Consider the following 19,842-nt stretch of genomic DNA (forward strand, 5'->3'; position numbering starts at 1 on the left):
AAATTATTTTATAGTTTTTAGTTTGATGTGCTTGAAAAGCGTGTTTTTTAGTTTTTTAAAACTATTTTTATTTTTAAATTTAATAAGAAAGTATTCAAGTTATTAAACTTAAAATACATTTTACTTTGTTCAGTCTGTATGGACAAGCACACAACTCATTTACTAAATGCATTCATAACGTCAAAAATATTACGATGTAAGAAATATAATGTGTATGGCTTAAGCTATGTGCAATTGTATGTTATCAAAATCGATCCAACCATTTACACCATCAGCCATTTTTAGGTTAGCGTACTCAAAGAATAAAATCAGACCCTGTTATCGAACTTTGGTGTCTGTCTGTCTATCCGTCCGTCTCACGAACCACGATAGATAGACAGTTGAAATTTTTAGACATGTGTTTCTATTACCGCTTTAAGAATAAATAATAAAAAATCGAGGTTAGCCATCGGTTGGTACGATCATAAATTGGTTGGGTTACCAATTTTTCATAGCAGTTCCTCTTCAATTCACGGAACCCTTAGTTCCGCAAGACCGACATATAAAAGTTATTTAATGACTAAAATAACACCCCTACAAGTTTCAAGATATAAATGCAACAATATTCGAGAAAATTCCAGCAGTGTCAGAAAACAATATAATATAAAACACAGAGTGTATGTTTATCCGACATAGCCCGAGAGGCGGCGACATTAACGGCTCGAACATAGACAATGCTTCAATTTATGACGTCGTAAAAAGTCGCGTTCAAATGGGATTGTGTGGGATAGTGGGATGGTAGTGGGATTTTATTTTATGTACATTGTATATATTGTCTAATGAAATGAGCAGTTTTTAAAGATTTTTATTTGAATTCGTTGAACGTCAACACAAATTGAATTGACAATTTTAAAATTAATTATAGCCTATATCATACACAGTATATGATATTAGTAGGGTTGAAGTGAAAAAGTATTTGTAAATTTGAGAAATTTTAGAGAATAAAAAAAAAAGATCACGAGCCGGGAACGAAGCCGCGTGTTTTTGCTAAATCTTAGCAACGTTGTATGTGGTAGTCGAGCACGCTTTGGCACGAATTGGGCCAGCTCGCACCGAGAAAGTACCACACCCCCACAGAAGACCGGCGTGAAATAGTATTCTGCTGTGTTTCATTCGGTGAGTGGGGGAGCCGGAGGCCCATATCCTTTTCCCTCCCCTTCCCAGTCCTTTCCTTTATTCCTCTCGCCAATCCTTTCTTAATCCCTTCCCAATTTAAAGTCGGTAATCCATTTGTAGAGGCGTAAGGTCTGTAATCGACTTTACGCCTCTCCAAATGTTCATGGGCGGTGGTAGCGCTTACCATCAGGCGTCCCACCAGCTCCATTGCCGACTGTGACATAAAAAAAAAAAAAACGCCTAGCCTCCTGGCCACCCGTGATCCCGCCACAGTAATCAAATTTCTTCTACTCTTTCGGTTTTATGTGCCCAACCCCCACGCCATCTATTGTATATTTAATTGTATATCATTGTGAATTTATTAAAATAAAACGAGAAACTCAACGCTAAACGTTTTTTGCTAACCCAAAATTAAACCTGCATACAAATAGAACAAAAAATATACACTATGGTATAATTATGATATTTCTCTCAAACGGTACCTCCGGTAATAGACGGTTCGATTCTCGGCCACGATCATATCTCTCGAACATGGTATAATATTGGTAGTTTACCATATTTTATAATGACCATTTATGTTATTAATGGGCGAAATTTATGTACTTGTTTATGTATTTATGTCAAAATCGTTCAACAGTTTGGGATGCGATTTTGTACATAGATATCGGTCGGATCGGTTCACCCAGTTAAAAGTTATGACGATACAAACAAACACAACAAATAGGGTCTATTTTTTCTTTGCTCATTAGCAGTTGTACATCGATACATAAACATAAAATAATACGTCATTAAATGTGTCAAATAAATACGTCATTTTGAGAGTCCAAATGAGAACCCGCTCCTTTTTTTAAGTCGGTTAATAAAATATACTTAATGACATAATAACCTTCGACAAAAAGCCTACAAAATATTATATTAATCATAGACAAATAAACTTTACAATATTTGAGCCAACAGGGTCAACAGTTTTTGCGCAACCCAAACTGCAAAACACGATTTGATGATTCCCACTGAACATACAAAGACAAAATCAATTAAAACCCAAAGGCTGCAGAGATTCCTGGCATCGCTAAGGTCAGGTCATCTTTTACCCGCTAGCTACAACGGTTACGTGCATACACGCGAGCATACATACAATTTCCTACGCCATTGTAGTATATGATTACTCAGACATTCACTAGTGAATAGTAATTGGTGTTTCACCGTTAGATGGAAATAATAAATATTTTCAAAAAGAACTAAAAAACATGCTTCTATAATAGACTCGACTAAATTGTACATCGAACTCAGAGTATATCTAAGGAAACCATGTAATCCTGTCGATCCTAAACAGGATAATAAGATAAACTCATGAAATTATTGTATCCTAAAGGATACTTGAAAATTGTACAAAGTTCGAGTTAAATCTGTCCGTTTAAAGTGGGTCTAAATCGACTCTAATGGTGGTTACACAAACACACGTGAAGCTAATATAAGCGTGTTAAAAAATCTCATTATAAATACCGTATTTATAATTTTCACGGGATAATAAATAAGTGTTTCAACTCCCACCGGGGATGTTACCACACCTTCACAGATGATTGTCGTGAAATAGTAGCAAGCGAATGCAGTAGCATAGTAGCATGCGTATGCAGTAGTTTTGTTCGATGATTGGGGTAGCTGGAGGCTTATATCGTTTTCCCTTCTCAGCCGTTGTTGCTGCGTGTTGTTTTAATCCCTTCGTCAATCCTTTTTGTATCCCTTAAAAAGCAACGCAGCAACGGGCGGTGGTGATCGCTTACCATCAGACGAACCACCAGCTCAGCTTCCCGTTATGACATAAAAGATAAAGTGCATTTAACCAACCTATAGTAGCGTTTTGAATAAAACTAATTCCCAGCTCCTACAAGAACTCCAATCTATGACGTCACAAATCCAATATGGCCGACTAGAACATATAATTATCTCCCATGTCGCAACTGGTCCGCCTGGGGCTCGACAGACATACTGACAGACATATTATTATGTAAATTGCTTTCCTCACTGTATTTATTAGAAAAACTACGGGAAAAAAAGATAGGTATGCAAATTCAATTTAAATTATGGGATGGTGGGAAAATTATGTTTATAATTGTATAAAATTTAGCGATTCAAATTATTTTTATAACTGTCACAATTAAGAGAGTCTAGTGTCACCTCAACTAAAATCCATGAAACCTTAAAAAATAGACTAACTAAAAACATAAACAGTCTTTTGGCGTAGTCGGACAAAACAACATTAAAAACTTCTATAAACCCAAGAATTCATATTAGCATTTAAGTATGGCCCGAGAAAGAAATATGGTTCGAGCTTATAAGGGATTCCGTATTAAGTGGTAGTTAAGCACATTGGATCCATAAGTGAAAGCCATCTGTGCTTATTGAACTGTAACATAGAAATCTGTATCACTGGAACGAATAAGTTAAGTTTATGTGGTTAAGATGATTAATTACATATCATAAGTTGAGATAAGTTATTTGGTTGTTTGTTATATTCGTAGAAATAGGGTGTGAAATTCTTTATACGTATAAAACTGTCATTCCTGTTTGTTCGCGGAGCGTTATTCCTACTAATATCTCTATATATATAAAATTCTCGTGTCACAATGTTAGTCTCTATACTCCTCCGAAACGGCTTGACCGATTCCTCTGAAATTTGGTAAGCATATTGGGTAGGTCTGAGAATCGGCTAACATCTATTTTTCATACCACTAAACAATAAGAGTAAGGCAGAACAGCGTTTGCCGGGTGCAGCTAGTAATATTATAAATGCGAAAGTAATTCACTGTCTCTTCTTTACGCGTAAATCAATAAACCGATTTGCATGAAATTTGGTATAGAGATAGTTTGAAACTCGAGAAAGAACTTAGGATAGTATTTAACCCAGAAACCTGAAAGCAGTTCCCTAGTTATAAGAAAAACCCCGAGATTGTCTTGGTCGTCTTATTATGAACGCGGGTAAAGCCGCAGGCGAATAACTAGTAAATAATAAATTAATATCAATTATATCTACAGAAAAGTCAAATTCTTTACTTAATAAAACCACAGAATAATATGTATAACACATTAAACAATTATTTAATACAATAACTCGTTATAGTATTTCATTATCTGTGCCTTGATTTAATAAAAAGATATAATTTCCCGCCTATTTTATGTTGCTATAGGCAATAAGTAGCGTTAATATATAATTAGGTAAAAAGTGAGTCACAGGTACATAGCCTTACCATAAAAACAAATAAAATATGTAAAAAATGAATAAAAAACAATATAAACAAACGTATCCTTGTATTACCTCATAGCATTAGTGATGTGCATTATTTGTCGATAGTTTTTTATTTATTGTATTTTAATTTTCAAATGTATTCTATAAATCGTTAATACTTACTTAAATTGACATATCGTGAAATTTGTGGGTTTAAATAGCATGCATGAATAAATACAATTTATGTATATCTATCGCTTTACATTGCTTCTTTTGCGTTTTTTTTTTAATTGTTTTATATCCTTTATATTTCCTATTATTACTTTTTTCAAACATACATGAACTAAACATCAGTAAATGCATTTTGTGGACATCATAAACTCCGCTATAGTTATAGACCAATAAACAATCGATAGTTTATTGAGACATTTATCGATCCAATGATTTATATTATCCCGATTTCGAAGAGCTTTCTATTGCGTCATTAAATGAAGTTTATTGCTAAAAGCCCGTGGTTGAGCATTTCTTAGAACTTGCCTAACATTCGAATAGTTTAAAACTCTTTGTGTCGGTGAAATAGTATTGACTGTTTAATCTAACATACAAACAATATAAAATAAACCTTTAGGAATAACAGTGTGAATTACACTCAAACGAAGTAGAAGTAAAGATATTTAAATACAAAATTGTGAATTACGAGCGCTTTAAATCGTCACATTACATAGAAAATTTTTGTATGAATGATAATTTTTGTATTCGATTAGCAAAGCAGACTTTGCAGAGCAGCGCTCTTAGGGAAGTCTTTAATGCATCTTTTTGATCGCATTTTTTTAAATTTAAAATAACAGAATGACGTTAGATCCATACTTTATCCCGAATTAAAATTACAAATATGACAGTAACTCTGCCTGACTCTCTGACCGTTTTAGTTTGAAACCAGAGACAGTTTGCTTTTTATCCTGGAAATTTCTCGAACGCAGGCTTAATTTGGTAAAGCTGACTTTATATCTTTTTCTATTACTACGCAGGCGAAGTCACTAGGAAGCTATACATTTCTAATACTATGGAAATTGGTTATATTATAACCAATAACTGCTTAACAAAGCAAGAGGAGACTCGTTAAGTGGAACATAATAAAGCATTCAGATGGTGCATTAAGAGCAAATACGTGTTATAGATTAAGTTAAATGCCGCTAACAATTTTATTTTGTTGATAACTTTAATATATTCCAGCAGTTATTCTTAGATGGCAGGGGTGTTGCTTCGGCCATTATTGTAGGCATTTACTGCTTGTGAATGGATAACAATTGTATGCTATGTTGTTTGTATGTCATTTGATTTTGTCTTCCGTGTGTGTTTGCATTTTCTTAACGATTTGCATAGAGAATTTGACATTCTTAATGAATTAGATAACATTTTTTATGGGGGTAAATAGAGATACTATTGAATTTATGCAATATTATTTTATATAATTTTATGCAATTCATTATTAAAACAAATAAATTTAATTAAATTTGTTAAGTGTCGTTTCAAGATGTACATTTAAAATAAATATAAATATCGACAAATTAATCTTGCCATTTTTTTATGAAAATTAAATGTACAGATAAAAATTTATATTTTCACTCATATTCTTTATATAGAAATGCAATATATAATAGTGCAATATTAAGAAAATGTACCTACTCATCGATAAAAGATGCTAGTTTAATAGTAGAAAGATGATGTTTTATATTTAAATCTTATCAAAAAAGTACAAATTTTCTCAATACAAAAAATATCTCGCCAAAACAAATCTATCGACATACACACATCACTGCAGGCGACACGTCTAGCACCTACGCGGATTCCTATCGTCACAGCCTAGATAACCTTGGTGTCTTGACCTGAATCTACCAGACATTAGTGGCTCTAGCGCATTGTGGTTCATTTAAAGTTGAGAGAAATCGCGTATCAAATAAAGTTAAATTGATAAGTAAATATCTTTCTATAAAATCATTACACGAGCTTTTGCCCGCGGCTTTACACGCATTTAATTCGGAGTAAAACCCCCTTCCCCTCCCTATTCTGTGTTATTATACATATAAACCTTCCTCTTCAATTACTCTATTAAACAAACTCATAAAAATCATAAAATTGCGGAGTTTTCGACGAATTGCCTATGTGCTATTCCAGTTGTCCAGTAATCTACGTAGCAAATTTCATTGCAAATTCAGTAGTTTTTGCGTAAAAGAGTTATACATACATACATACAACCATCCTTACAAACTATCGCATTTATAATATTAGTAGGATAGAAGTATGATTTTACAATGTTTACCAAGATTCAAGATGTTAATGTTTTTAGATTTTAAATTGAATCAGCTATATGATGATCGTACTGTTGTTGCTGTCGTTGTCGTTGTGATTTCAAACCTGATGCAACGGAAAAAAACGACAGGTAAGAGACACAAATACAAAAATGTGTAGAATGATGCCGGCAAAGAATGAGACGGAAATATACATACTATTTTATATTTTATATATATTCATCTCATTCTTTTGTCGAAGTGAAGTTTCATTTCTATCGTGTGTGAATCGCACACACACCTTTTTTTAAAGGTCTAGTAACCATTCGACTAAGTGAATGTTATTCTGTATTACATCATAATTTCATACCAATTTGAAGGATATATCAGCTGCATATAACAGTTAAATGGCTTTACTAAAACACACTTGAATAACCGTCACTTTGTGGCATCTTCACACATATTTATGCAAATGCAGTGACATTAGATACAAAGGTCAAACGAGATGCAGTGTCATTGAATACAGAGAGTTTAAATTGTTGTTACATGTCCTATATATGCATTGATGGTGTTTGCGACATGGTTTGTAAAATTGGCTGTAGTCGGAAAAGCTTTTTGTATCCTTTACCATCAGTCACTGCTGGGACACGGGCCTTCTATGAGTTTAGGTCACAATCCTTCACGCTGGCCAAGTGTTAGATGTTGTCGAACTTTTGATTCTCGGACATACCGGTTTCCTCACAAAGTTTTCACCGTTTTGAGCAGTGGTGATGTGCTGATAAATTGAAAAATCTATTTTTTGTTTGGTTTCTATTCTTTAACACGCTTGTATTAGCTTGATCTGTACGTTTGTATGTTATGGACTACTATACTGTTTTGAACAATTTAAAACGACATATTTAATACAAACTTCTGACACTTATCAAGGATCGGTGACAATACAATAGATCATGAGCTTATCTTATTATCTTGATTAGGATCGCTAGGATTAATTTTCTTACAGAGGTATAAAGCAGAAAGTAAGACAAGTTATATGATTCTATAATTAAAGCGTGTTTTCAGTTTTTAAAAGTTTATTTATCACTAGCTGCGCCCCGCGGTTTCACCCGCGTAAGTCCGTATCCCGTAGGAATATTGGGATAAAAAGTTGCCTATATGTTATTCCAGTTGTCCAGCTGTTTACGTACCAAATTTCATTGCAATCGGTTCAACAGTTTTTGCGTGAAAGAGCAACAAACACACACACACGTCCTTACAAACTTTCGCATTTATAATAATAGTAGGAAGTAGGAGTAGGATTTAAATTATCTATCAACTCTTTATTACGTTATTCACCAATTAATATGTAACGGTAAAAAACTATAAAAGGAATAAATTACAGTTCTTATCTCCACGATCTTTAATCTAGTCTACCTAGATTATAATTAGCAAGATATGATTAAAGAAGCGTCTTAAAAAACAAGGGTTTAATATATTCTAAGCGTACAAGTAAGACCATAAAAATTGTCCACGCTGCAACTGGTTTTATGGTCGATTAATTGGTCAGTTTTTTTTGTGCACATGCGTATTTATATATTGAAAAAAGGCTAAGTGGTCGTTGCGGTGTGTTTTACTCTTTGGAAGTCGTAAAACTATCCTTATTTGCATTTTATTAGCGGGTCGTTTTATTTGCAATGCATTGTAATGCTGGTTTTACTTACAGTGTACGTTATAGCTTATTTTATTATTGTAAATATAATTGTCGGTCTTATAGCATTTATTTTACGTGAGAGGGGTGTTAGCCCTCCTCAGCACAACCTCCGACATGCTAGGGCTACATCCTACTTTGGTCGACGAGTCCATCGGACCACTAGCTAGCTAGGCTGTACTACCGACCGCTCCCCCATCCGCACCCGGGGGACGGCCCCCTACGCTGAGTCCCGCGGTTTCACCCGCGTAAATGCGTATCCCATAGGAATATCGGGATAAAAACCTGCCTATATATTATTCCAGTTGTCTAGCTGTCTACGTACCAAATTCCATTGCAAGCGGTTCAGTAGGTTTTGCGTGAAAGAGTAACAAACACACTTACGTCCTTACAAACTTTCGCATTTATCATATTAAGTATTAGGATTAAATTCTCTTCAGTAATTCCATACTAAAGTGTCTATTATAATTGAACATTCTTTACTATAAGCTGGACCCGCGGATTTACTCGCGCCATACCCGGTTAAGCAATAGCCTACCTATTCATACCATAATCTATTTCTGTACCAAAATTCATCATGATCAGGTGTTTTTGCGTGAAAGAGTTACAAACATCTAAATATTCTTACAAACTCGCGTTCATAGTATTAGTGAGATTTTTACACTTGGTCAAGTGTCAGGCAACACACGTATGTCCGATTCTAGACTTTCAAGTTTGTCTAGACTGCAAGCCCATTTAGGTCTCACTGTTACAACACGCCTGGATTCTTAATATATGCTACCGGTTGTGCGTAGTTGGATGTTATGGGTTCGTTTAATAACTGAATTCCAATATGTTTTTGTAATCTAATATTATCAAGCACTAGCTTTTGCCCGCTGCTTCGCACGCGTTAAATTCGGAGTAGTTTAAAAGATATTAATTAATACAACAAAAGCCGTTGCGTAGTTTTAAAGATTTATTGGGACACTACCCGGCTACGGGTTGTTGAGGCTTAGTAATAATTAAAAATATTAAGATTATAAATTATTGGGATATTGGGATAATTAATCGAAATAAAAACTATCCTTTATCTTAAGTTGGACCATAAACACATTACACATAAAATGCCAAATTTCATCAAAATCGGTTGAGTTGGTGAAGAGTTCACTGGAAATATACATCATGACACTGGATTTTTATGTATTAAGGTAGGGACATAGGGTCAGAGAAAGCGACTAAGTTTAAAACTACGTAGTGATATAGTTTATTCAAATAAAACTAAAAAATACATTTTAATTATATAGAGTCAACTAAATTGCCTCACTAACAGAATATTTATTTATTTTATTAAAAGAAATTTTACAGGAGTTGGGTACATACAAACACACAGGTGAAGCTAATAAATGCGATAGACAGGAAACATTTGTGTTTTTGTATGTATGTTTGCTATGTTTTCACACAAAAAATACTGAATCGATTTTTAAAAATCTTTCATTGGAAAGCAACTCCTTCGCTCAATGACACGGCTTCGCCCGTGGTACATATAGGACCAGTATAATCAATCGGGATTCACTTACATGTCCACTGGTGAAAGCGATCCAGTAGTAGTAGTTCCTGAGGTTAGCGCGTTCGAATAAACAAACTCCACAGTTTTATATTATTCCAGAAATAGATTGAATTCTTATTATATATATAACATAATTTCTATTCTTTCTAAATTTCTCATTTATAAAGCATTTCCATCCTTTTAAACTAACCATTAAAAAGAAAAAACACTTTATATTCTCATAAATACCTTCAATTTGCTGTGTTTATACGGATATCTGTAACAAAAAATAAAATACAATTATAATTTTTTTTAGCAATTTGGTAGTCACAGGCTTTATCAAGAAATACATACGACCAGCTTGATTCCCTTGGATTCATTATTAACTGATTATAAATATTGGTTTCATTATCAACCCTTTTTCTAATGCATTCAAAAGAAAAATTTGGAATTTTAGAAAAATTCGATATTTTATATTGTTAAGGCAACGTCTGTCGAGTTAGCCTGTTATTTTCAACCAACGTTTCAATAAACGTGGGAGATGCTCAAATCGGCTGTTTTGGAACTTGATAATTTCCTGGGTTTTCGGATTGGCGTGACTGTTTTTGTGTTTTATAGGAAATTGGCTCATTGGCCTATTTTTGAGTCAGTTTTGAATCAGTAATAGGTATACTAGTATCTTATGTAAGTTACTTTATGTCATAATAACTTTAAATGACTTTTCAGGGACGTCAGCTTTTTATTGTAGAAATCAGTATTTTATTTATTCAGAAGAGACGTCTGTCGGGTCAACTTTTGGCCGCGACTACGCACGCGTTAAATTCGGATTAAAACCCCTTGATCTGAACCTTTCTGTATCTATTAAAAAACTCAATCAAATTTAGTTGCGTAATTTTGAAGATCTAAGCATACAGACACACGTTTTTTTTAACTATGTAGTGATCAATTTCTTAAGGGCAGAAATAAAGAATTAACGTATTTGCTGGTGCAACCGCGGGGCACAGCTAGTGTATTTGTATCATGTATGTATGTAAGCAATGGACAAACAAACTTTCCCGTTACAAAATAAAAGTAGGATACAATTTCACTACAAAATATCATTCGTACAATTAGTTCCGCCATACTTTTTATCATTTCACACCATTTCCGTTTTAAATACAATAATAACATAGGTGTTTTTTCCGTAACGCATTAATTCGATCGTGACGTGGATCGTGCTTTTCTATTATGACAGTTATCCAGTTAACAGTAAGGGTTATATTCGTGTAAAGAATTTCGTATACATTTCGGCACTTTGTCTTCCGTAACATGTATGAGGTTAGCGTTCATTTATAATGGTTTTACACGTTTGAGAACATTTATATAATACGGTTTAAAATCGTCACATTATATATGTACAAATGTCTTTATCTCATACAAATATATATAGAATAGCAAAGAAATACATATATAACTTTGTTTAAAAAACGCTTGAAGCGTAAATCGTGTAAAATTATTCATATAATGTAATTGGCGAGTAAGAGTAGTAAATAAAATGCGCTACCTATGGATTAATATATCAAGTTCATATTGCTTATGAAATGTGTACCGTATTGCGTTGACATATGGTTGATATTGCTTTACTTGCGTTAACCATGGGGTGGTAATCGATGCGAAACGTCATTTCATAAAGTGGCTCAAAAAGAAACATATGATAAGGTCATTGAACTGCAAATTGCACGAAGACATAGTATACAAGGTATTGCCCGCGGCTTCGTTTTACACGAGTTGCTGACACAAGTTTTCAATTTATCAGCATATTATTCAGCAGTTAAACAGACAAACAAAGATTGTATAATTAATGAAGATGAACAGACATGTAAACTCCCATAACAATGATAATGTTTTTTTTTAGTGGACCATAATAAACAAATGAATTATAAAAGCCCTTTATTTTCAAAACAACAATTTATCTATAAGAAGAACTCTCTTTTTATTTTAGTGGAACGTATATAGAAAATAGTACTATTCTATCTTATATTATGAATGCGACTGTGTTCGTCTTTCCTTTATTTTGCAACGAAGCGATTTTATTTGATATTTGTGTCTGTGGATATTTATTTATTAATAAATTTATTCTTTATTGCACACTTACAAAATATAAAACAGAGATAAACTTAACAAAAGCAACTTAAAGCTAGTATGCAAATTTCAGCCTTATGGCTAAAAGCCATCTCTACCAGGCAACCATTGGGTAAAGGACAAAATATTTATCTATTGGCGACAAAGGCTACTTTTTACCACTGTGAAATATGTCAATGTTAATTTCCTGTCTACGCGGGCGAACCCACGGACAAAAGCTAGTTTTTGTAAAGTCTTCAAATTATATCTAACTATATGTAAAGTAACCTAAGTCTTAGAAAAAGTAAATCAACTAATACAATTATACTTAAGTGAAGCCAAGTTAAATAAAGCTGTATTATATAAGGCGTAAGAACAATGTCACATTAATCTAGGGATGCCATTCTTAAGTTATGTACAAAATATAAGAGCCTGCACATAGCGGATGTATAAATAACAGAATACAGAAAATATATACAAATATTTGACATAAGTGCTTCTCTATCTATCTATTTGTTTATATGATACAAACGAAAACGAAAAAAATGGTTGCTTGTAAAGTCGGTTTTACGGGCGAAGATTTTACGTGACAACGTCTTTTTCTCGGTAGAACATTTATTGATATGAATATTATTAAATTGCACAATAGGAAAAAAGAATTGCACAAATTTAAACTATAGAAAATATATTTTGTTAACTAAAAAGACAGAGACAGACACACAAGCACGCGCCGATTCAATGCGCCTAATTCTCTAGTGCTGCGCGCGCGGCGGACCGATCATAGTTCGGTGACTCATCGTAACGTTACCGGGCGTTACACTTTTTCATGAGTGACTCCGAGCCGCTACCTAATTTAAGACGTTGTCACGTCAAAACAAAATTCAATTGGAGTCAATTGGAGGAAATAAATTTTAATATAGATTTAAACTCCATTCGCCTGATACTAGGATATTAAGTATCTTATCTGCCACATATACTAACATTTACATCCTACAGATAAAATCTTCCTTTTAACAGTTACTCAATTAATATAAATATTATTTTTAAAACGATCAAGTGACAACCCTACCAACGGACGTCCGCTGACCGGTCGGCCATGATAATCGACACATTGTTTTCTCATTAATTTTATAATTTACGTGAGTCTACATATTTTATGTCTAGTCATTCGTGAGGTTATTGACATTGCTGTATAGCTTCCAGAAACTTCTTCCACGCACACTAACAATTAAGAATTAGTTATATATATATATATAAATATATATTAAGGCGAAAGTTTGTAATTACAATAGATGAATGTTTGTTCCGGCGAATTTTCTTCATCAATCATTCCGGCGAAAACACCTTATCGTATCTTATGAAATTTGGTACAGAGATAGATTATAGTCCGGATTAGCACATAGGCTATAACCCAGGTAACACGCGAGTGACGTCGCGGATTTTCGCTAATTATTTATATTTGGTATATAATTCTTTTATAAGATAATTTTATAATATACCACCTTAAACCATAAACACAATATGAGGTAAACAAAAATCTCAAATAAACTAAAAAGTGCATACTATTTGAATTTCCGACGCGTAAACACGCTAAGTGGTGGTGTAGAAGCCTTTGTGTGGTTGAGTGTTACTCAAATGATTTGAGTATACCTTTACATCTCACACTTAGCCTATTTGTTTAGGAAGCATTGTGCTGTCACGCGACTTTACTCGTTACCTGGAGCTTAAGTCGAGTATAATAAAATTATAAATAATAATTTAGTTAAACTAAACATAATAGAATCACCTAAATTGTCTCATTTGCTCTTTGCAATAAGAAATTTCAGCCGCGTAAGTCCGTATCCCGTAGGAATATCGGGATAAAAAGTTGCCTATATGTTATTCCAGTTGTTCAGCTATCTACGTACCAAATTTCATTGCAATCGGTTCAGTAGTTTTTGCGTGGAATAGCAACAAACACACACCCTTACAAACTTTCGCATTTATAATATTAGTAGGGATAGCAAAGATACTGACAATTTGTGTCGAAATAGCTTTTATGACACAATAAAAAAAATTCAATATCCCTTTTTGGAAGCCGGTAAAAATATGTTTTGGTTCTTATAAATAAACAGTTTACACGTTGTTGACGTCATTAAACCAGTACTTGTTGGTATTTATTAATAAAATAATAAACTTGTCTGTGCAAGTAGACAATTATAATTATTTATCAGTTTTAATTAATATAATATACTAGCGGTCCGCCCCGGCTTCTCACGTGGTACATATAGCCTTCCTCAATAAATGGGCTATCTAACACTGAAAGAATTGTTTCAGATTGGACTCTTCAGCTTTATAATATTAGTATAGATTGTAATTAAAATAATGTATTATTTTTATACTGAAATAAAGTATGTACCTTTTTTATTTTTACTATTTTTCAGTATTTATATATCTTGTGAAATGTGGAACTAATAATTATAGCTTCTTAAATCTCTTCAAAGGTACGGGGTTTGAGACCGGGCGAGCGTGCTAGAAATAAATTAATTTTTCCATTTATTTACACATGTGGTTAACATCACCACTGCTGAAAACGGTGAAGGAAAACATCGTGAGGAAACCGGCATGGCCAAGAATCAAAGTTCGACGACATGTGACATCTGCCAACCCAAATTTAAATTAAAAGCTGCGATATATCTGTAACGAATTAGTATTCAGAATTAAACCTAGTCTCTATATGATGAAATTTTAATTACGACTACTGTGTCTATAAAAAACCATACATTTAAAACCAGGTCAAAAATCGACATTAAAAAACACCGCGTTTGAAACCCGTTAAAAGTCAATCAAATCAAAGTTGAACGACCCATAAATGAATTTCCTATGACATCATGGGAGCTAGAAATGCTATCATAATATTAATATGCCACACTCGTCACATGCGTTGGGTCTTGCATGCATATCCATGCTATTCTCATATCGATAATAATGTTATATTTATTTTTTATTTTATTTTATTTTATACACTAATATAACAGCAGCAGTAATAATGTACACCGAATATTGTTCTATGTATAAATCTATTCTATGGATACACTAATTCCTATCTAGTGCGCAAGATTAATACTATTATTATAATATTACTAGCTGTTGCCCACGACTTCACTCGCATGGCCTGAAAAGATACTCTATTATTAAAGATCGGGACATGACATTTTTTTAGGAACTTAGATGAATATATCTCAGGCAATATCTTATATATTTTAATGATAATGCAAGTCGCTTCCCGCGTCTGACCCGATGTAAGTATGCTTAGGTCTATAAAATTACACAACAGATTTTTATGGGTTTTTTAATAGATAGTGGTTCAAGAGGAAGGTTTATATGTATAACTACTCCGAATACAACGCATGAAAGCCGCTGGCAGACGCTACTTAAAATAATTAAAACGGTTTAAAGATTTATTTATTTAATTGATTTTCGTAATAAACACAGTCTGAAAAACTGAAGAAACAATCTCATTACATGCAAATCAATTCATCAATTAGCATCATAACCCGGCCAAAATAAATGAATTCAAGTTATTTGCGTATAAATATTTTTAATTAATTTTAATTAAGCCAATCGCATTCGGTGATTGAACAAAAACCAATCTATTGTAACATGCAATGGTCAAGCTCTATTAACGATTAACCTAGTAATACGCTTTGTTGTTTAATTGTCCGTGATATGTGTAAGAATTGCTGGATCGATACTGATTGGACTTTTTCAACAGAAGTACAAAAGGAGAGGTTGCCGAAGTGGCTGGTTTTATTTCGTTATTCGATAGCTCCGAGGGTTTTCAACAGATGGAAGTGATTATTTTTTGTTGATAGGAAATGGTTGTCACATGGTCATCTTACTAATATTATAAGCGCGAAATTTTGTAAGGATGTGTGTATGTTTGTTGCTCTTTCTGTATAATAACTACTGAACCGATTGCCATGAAATTTGGTACGTAGATGGCTGGACAACTGGAATAACACATATGTAATTTTTTATCCCGATATTCCTACGGTCTTACGCGGGTGAAACCGCGGGGCGCAGCTAGTATTTTATAATTTGAGTTATGCCTTCAGGGATGTAGATGTATTTTTGTTGAAAATACTATTTCGGTTCGGTTGGGGTAAAGTTGGGGTTGGTATTTGTTTTATTTGTCATAAGTGAATTATAAAGATTATAATAAAAGAGGAATCGGATTGCAGGCACCAAATGAGTTCATTTTTTTTAGTAACATGCATCAAATAAATCGCCATTTAAAATGTATCAAAAATAAATTTATACAAAAATATACAAATATGTACTCGCATAACGACTGCGCAAAATTCGATAATCCATTTTTGGGCTTATCAAAACGGCGTCTGCGTAAAAAATAAAATAGAAAAGAATCAAAAATGTAATTTAAATCTAGGCAGACACGGGGCGCGCAACTAGTACTACTAGTGTGCTATTCACACATTATAGAAGTGAAACTTCAGTAAATCGACAAAACAATGATATGAATATATATAAAATATAAAATAGTATGTATGTTTCTGGCTTCATTCTACACATTTTTGTATTTATGTCTCTCACCTGTCGTTTTTTCCGTTGCATCAGGTTTGAAATCACAACGATTCTAAAGAAGTTTCACTTCAAATAGTCCTTTAATATAATCCTTACAATGTAGCTCGACTTTTATCCCGTCTATTGGGCCAAGTCGAAACGCATTAGCTTTAATCTTTACATTACTAGTGATGTACGGCAATTGCCGCGTTATCGATAGATTTAGTGTTGTCTATTTTTTAACGTGGACAGTGTAGTGCTTCGAGATATCTTAGCGTGAAAATAACTACTATATGTAATAAATAAGTATATCTCAGTTTAACGACCGAATGGCCCTGTGTAGAATTCTCATAAATATAACACCATCTTCTCATTTCAGAGTGTTCTCGTATGTGGTGTTACATACATTGGTTTTTGTGTGATAATGCAGATTTTAATGTAGGTTTAATGTTAGTAGAAAGTGAGAGATTATGTTTTAAAAAATCAGATAAAAGCGAATTTATTTTGTTTAATTCAAACACCCAGTTGTTAAATAATGCGTATATAAAGAAAAGCTTACTTTAAGTGACTTTCTGAAAGGTGTTTCTCAATTCGAAAAATATTTTTAGTATTTAATTTTTTACAGCTGTGTAATCTCTGAACTAGATAAAGATTATTTATCAGTGAAAGAGCAACTATAGAGTTTCTTTCTTCCGGCTCTTCTCTGTAGAAACTGCCTCCTGAACCGGTGGCAAATGTTATAACTGTGTAATATGACGATTCAAAAGTGTTTCTATAAGATGTATAGTTGAATGAATAAATGTTTGAGTTTGATTATCATCACTACATAGTATAAAACAAATTCGCTTTCCACCGTCTGTGTGTCTGTATGCTTAGATCTTTAAAATTACGCAACAGATTTTGATGGGAGTTTTTAATGGATAGAGTGTTTCAAGAGGCAGGTTTATATATACATATCATATATCTCACCCGTGCGAAGCCGGGTTGGTTCGCTAGTATAATATACATAGAAAAAAAAGAGGAAAAATGTTGTCCTTGAAAAGATGTTCTATGCCATCTTATATCCCGTATAAAGAATCCCGTATTAAGATAAAACATCAATAAAGTTACCACTACAAACAACGATTGCAACAAACACGGAACTACAAAAAAATCATGCTATGTAATAAAAAACGCCATATGTTTCAAACGTCGGTTAAAAACATTATATACAGTGTATATAAACACAGCGTAAACACTGCAAACACAAAACCACATTCATTTACGTGTCATAATGAAATAATGATGAAGAACTTAATAAGATAATGCACGGTTCTAGCTAAATACCGACATTAATTATTAAAAGTTACATGCATACTGTGCCCATTTTGCGAAGCGAATCCTGCAACACGGTTGTCATACCTACTGTGAGTTGTGACTAGAGACACAAGAGCAGAAAACCACGAGGATGCATTTAATCTATAATAAACCACTGGATGCGATGAGGAAAATGGTTATATTTCACTAAACAAAGAACTTACGTGAACATTATTATAGCTTTAACTAATATGAAATTTTCTTATTAAATATTCAATTTGACGATTCTTTTTTTTATTTGACTGACGCTTTTTCCTATTAAAATTTTGTCTAGATCTGTTAATTCGAAGACGGAGTAGCTTTTCAATTGTTTATTTATAATAGAAATATGTGTTATATTTAATTATTTTAATCATGTTTTATTAACATCGGTAGATGTGGTATCAATTACAAAAAGATTTAATTTGACATTATAAAAAATAAAATTTAATAATCAAGATAGGAAACTTCGCGAATCCGCCTAAAGCACTACTTTTTGCTAATTAATATAATGTTATTTGTATAAATGGAAATGTGTAGAGATTCCTAAAACACATTCTCAATCACATAGAACCAAATGCGAGAAGTAAATCAAAACAATCAAAGAAACCTGAAAAAGAACAAAACGCTTCAATGGCAGCATAAATAATGTTGATTGATGGAGTCGCGTTATAGCTGTCTAAAAATAATATATCATATAATATTGACGAGGAAAATTATAGTTGTTACAAAGAAACGCAATCCTTTCAAGAGATGCAACGTCCTGAGAAAATATACGGACAGTAGATCATGCCAAGACGTGTTTTGAATGTTAACATGTTGTAAGCTTATTTTTATTGCTCAGAACTTCAACTGTACGCGTATTCTTTAGGAATATAGTGATGGGGCTGTATTGGTGGATTGGTTAGTAATGATGTGTTTAAAACATTTTATTTTGTTATTATAGTTGTAGAAGCGATTACAAGAGTTCGTAATTTATATAGCTAGATATAGCGGACATAGTTATTATTTCTTTTAAACAATCATTTGGCTAATAACATTTAGATTTAAAAAAAAGCAGTAATGAAATAGAAAAAAACAAGCTATAATTGAAAATAATGATTTTGTCCATAACCAATTCATGTCCAAATAATGAAGATAAGATAATAATTAATTCATGCTTGTTTTGCTACACAACAAGTTCAAATACATGTTACGTTTTTTAAATATGATTGTATAAAATAGTATTTTATATTAGGGACTACCACATAAAACACCTAAGACCAAATTGACTATAACCACATTGAAAAAAGATCCTCCAATGATTAATATTCAAACATCAACACATTAAAGCTTTCATACTAGACAATATTTTAACGTTTTACGTAATATATTTATCGATAAATCACCACAACACGCGCACATCACTAGCCCGGAGTCTTTTAACCCTTCCCAGACGTACGTCGTTACGGCCCATATTAGTCAAGTGTCGTTTTTATTCTAATTTCTTTCAATGTTTTCTTCTTTATTGAGATGGTGTTTCGAATGAAGTTAGCTGTGATTGAGCGACGTTTGATTGGTTGATTACAGGTATTCGTACATGTCAATTTCTTTACTATAATATTTAACGAACATCTCTAAATATACTTATACTAGCTGCGCCCCGCGGTTTTGCCCGCGTAAGTCTGTATCCCTAGGAATATCGGGATTAAAATTTGCCTATATGTTATTCCAGTTGTCCAGTTGTCTACGTACCAAATTTCATTGCAATCGATTTAGCAGTTTTTGCGTGAAAGAGTAACAAACATACACTCATCCTCACAAATTTTCGCATTTATAATATTAGTAGGAAGATAAAATTACATAAAACTGATGAATCATTAAGGTTAGGTTGCACATTACGATGCAAAAAAGTGTCTCATTTCCATTTGATTACTTCGTTTTTTCTTCAAACTGATTTTTAAACCTTTTATTTTTGGTCAAATAT

The 19,842-nt window shown here is 33.0% G+C and overlaps 1 protein-coding gene across 3 annotated transcripts in view; it reads right to left on the minus strand.

The window, feature by feature from the left end:
- Positions 1-19,842, minus strand: part of LOC119836806 — a 90,893-nt gene that overhangs the window by 25,063 nt on the left and 45,988 nt on the right. For 2 of the 3 annotated variants that reach the window (XM_038362275.1, XM_038362276.1), the window contains exon 3: positions 10,128-10,155. The exons of the other annotated variant lie outside the window; for it this stretch is intronic. The gene's annotated coding sequence lies outside the window, so the exon portion shown is untranslated. The remainder of the gene's footprint in view (positions 1-10,127; positions 10,156-19,842) is intronic. 3 annotated transcript variants of the gene reach the window in all.

Source organism: Zerene cesonia, chromosome 25 (assembly GCF_012273895.1).
Source record: "Zerene cesonia ecotype Mississippi chromosome 25, Zerene_cesonia_1.1, whole genome shotgun sequence".
NCBI lineage: Eukaryota > Metazoa > Arthropoda > Insecta > Lepidoptera > Pieridae > Zerene > Zerene cesonia.